This window comes from Euprymna scolopes, chromosome 12 (assembly GCF_053919585.1).
Source record: "Euprymna scolopes isolate OS-2025 chromosome 12, ASM5391958v1, whole genome shotgun sequence".
In the NCBI taxonomy this organism is placed as follows: Eukaryota; Metazoa; Mollusca; class Cephalopoda; order Sepiida; family Sepiolidae; genus Euprymna; species Euprymna scolopes.
Genome location: NC_136493.1, coordinates 47,787,222 through 47,790,667, shown reverse-complemented (window position 1 = coordinate 47,790,667; position 3,446 = coordinate 47,787,222). Strand labels below are relative to the sequence as shown.

The window sequence follows — 3,446 nt, the reverse complement described above, 5'->3', positions numbered from 1 at the left end:
AGCTGTCACTTTTTGCGTCTTTTAAATACTTTAAATTAGATTAGATACGTCTAAATGTTTGTTTCTCCACGTAGATGTTTTCTAATTTCTTTATTATATATATATATATATATATATATATATATATATATATATATATATATATATATAGTCATAAGTTTACAAACTTGCCCAAAAAGAATATAAGAATAGACACGATCAAGTGGGGAAGGCAATACATTGAGAATTATGCAAACAATTGCATCTTGAACACCCAGACAAATAGCGCCAGTAAAACAAAAGTTACAATATCCTCTGGAATAGATAAACTCATCCAAACCAGAAGACCGGATGTAATAATCGTTAACAATAAGGAAAAGTCCTGCCAGATTGTAGATTTCGCTCCAGCAGACCACAGATGAATATCAAAACGGGAAGCGGGCTAAATAAATAAGCCTAACTAGTCTAAGAACTGAAACTGGGAACTGAAAGGGATATGGAAAATGAAGAAAGTAAGGATAACACCATTAATAGTAAGAGCTCTAGGAACAATACCGAAAATCTTTGAAAAGAGAATGGGAGAAATTGGAATCAGAGTGATGGCTGAGAAGATACAACGGATAACAGTAATAAAAACGGCTGAAATATGAAGGAACATCCTTGAATACAGTGACTAAAACACATTAACTACCGGGGCACTATAGCAATTGCAACAGAAGAAAAACAAAAACGTAAAGAAACTCCACATGGAATCAAGAAAACTGTATAATTGTAAATGAACCCGTTTTCCCCCTCTAAAAAGACAAGTGTCGGAGCCAACCGATACCAACCCAGGAGGATCAAATTCCGGTGAAAACCAATGGTCGTTACCAGCGAGAAATCAATTGTAAACGGCAAATTAATTTGCAAATGTTATCAAAAGAGGTGGAGAATACTATATATATGGGGAGACTTGTTGTCACTCGAACTCCAGGGAACACCACAGGTTGTTCTTAAAGACAAATATTTGATAATGGCCTGTGGAAAAACTCCTAGTGAATAATAATAATAATAATAATAATAATAATAATAATAATAATAATAATTAAATATTATATAAAAGTTTAACTAAATAACACCTAATATATAAGCACACCCAAGTTTAAACAAAGTCACCTTTTAATATACAAAGAAGAATGACTCACTCTTTTCGAAAACCGAAGAAAGAAAGGTGAAATGTATGTTAGTCGAACTTTTGCTTAATAGAATCCCGGCCATTGGCTAGTGAAAACATGTGCGAGAATAACAACGCATTTGATTGGTTAGCTATGAAACTTAACACAACTGCACCATTACAAGCGTTTACGCAACCTAACACGCGTTAAAATGTAGACATCCAGGACCCAGCACGTTGTAGCAGAGTATGTTGCAAGTAATAACTCAACTCCTTCTTGGCCTTCGGGCCAAGATCAAAGTGTAGTATCTGTTCTAACACTGCATTTAATTTTTTTATTCTCTGTTCGTGGAAAGGAGATCCTTCACGACTGCGACCATTTTTTTTTCTTTGTGTATTTCCCCACATTAAAAATCGACTCTGATGTCTTACTCTGCCCTCGTGAAGAAGCAAATAAATAGAAACAACAACATTTATTTCCGGGTACTTTCCCGAATGAAACACGATCGTGCCCCTTCTTTCTGACCTCTGTCCTCTCGAACATCATTGTCTATCTGTGCCCATGTTCTTTTTTGCAGTTCTTTTTCTTTTTCCTTGCGGTGACGTCTCTTCGCACACGGCTCGGCATGTGTATATATAAACCCATGCAGTAACATCAATTCCACGCATAAACCTGACAAATCCATACGAGTATGAAACGCCTAAAATTCCGTGTAGCTCAATTACTATATATATATATATATATATATATATATATATATATATATACAGGGTGTCCGTAAAGTTACTATACAGTCTTACAAGTTACTATACAGACACCCTGTAATATATTAACAGTACAGTAAGATATTGTATTAAAATATTTTTTGTAACAAAAGAAATAAAAAGAAATAACACCTTTATGTTTATAAAAATCTCAGAAAATACACGTGTTACATCCGAAAAGACTGTAACAATCAAGGCAAACAAATGTTTTCTGTTTTCCAATATCGCTTCAAAATAAATTTGCGCTCTTCCAAAGTTAGCTTGCGTAGCATGCTTGATTAAATAAACCTGTAAAAAAAAATAAATATTAACTATTAATACAAATATAATACAATAAAACAATAAGACTGTATAGTAACTTTACGGACACCCTATATATATATATATATATATATATATATATATATATATATATATATATATATATATTCATGACTTACTATTTACTGTATATACTTATGTGTATGTGTGCGTGAGAGAGAGAGACAGAGAGAGAGAGAGAGAGAGACAGAGTAAATCATTCTTTTTGTGTATATTAATAGATATATTCAGACATATTTGTTCATTTACATATAGGCCCTATTCGTGCAGTAACAGTTTTTACAGAGAACTCACCTGAGCAAAACAGCGCGGTATTGCATTCACTTGGTGCGTGTAGAGATAAATAACCATGTTTATTTGCGGCGGCATCACCAAATAGTACACAAGAGAATTCAGGATTGCGAGAGAGAAAATTGAAAAAAAAAAAAAAAATGTAAGAATGCAAAAAGAACCTCCCTTACAGTATGTAACACACAATAAATTCATTTCCAGTTATGCGAGTCGATATTCATGCGAACCCGCCGCCGCTGCTCTCGGGAAAAGGCAGCTGCCGCGCAAAATGGGCCGTTTCGCACGCCAACGACATGATATTAGCATCCACAACGGCTCCATTTTCTGCACATTAACCAATGAGACATCGTACAGGAAAAAAGGACAACGAGCTTCAAAAGCTGAAACTTTGACGTTTATAAGGTGTCACTGCGTACGCGATTAAATCCGATAACAATTGCACAGTTTCCAGATGGATCAGAAATAATACATATATCTATATAATAAAGCTCAATATATACATATATATATATATATATAATATATATATATATATATAATAAAGCTCAATATATACATATATCTATATAATAAAGCTCTGTCTGTATACAACCTCCTATATGGTTTACAATTATACTAAACTGAGCACATACAATGATAGAAGAGGTATCAAGGATGTGAAATGGGTAAAGACCCGCTGCGGGTCATTTATATAAGGGGAACCCCTGTACACACTTATGGCATTTCACGTAGAGTTACCAAATTTGGCAGGATAACCCACCATTGAGAAAAGGAAGTTTTGACTGGTTAAACCGCTCATGCTCACCAATGTATTGGCGTCATTTAAAAGTAGAAACCCTGTGCACGTGCACACCGTTTATGCGCACTCGTAAAGGTACCAAATATGGCAAAATAACCGACTATTGAGTGGGGGGAGTTTTGACAGGTTACGGAACTC

The 3,446-nt window shown here is 34.5% G+C and overlaps 1 pseudogene; it reads left to right on the top strand.

Annotated features, from left to right (window-relative positions):
- Nucleotides 1-1,401: 1,401 nt before the first annotated feature.
- On the top strand, nucleotides 1,402-1,554 carry LOC145291722 (U2 spliceosomal RNA; annotated as a pseudogene).
- The last annotated feature ends 1,892 nt before the right edge of the window (nucleotides 1,555-3,446 follow it).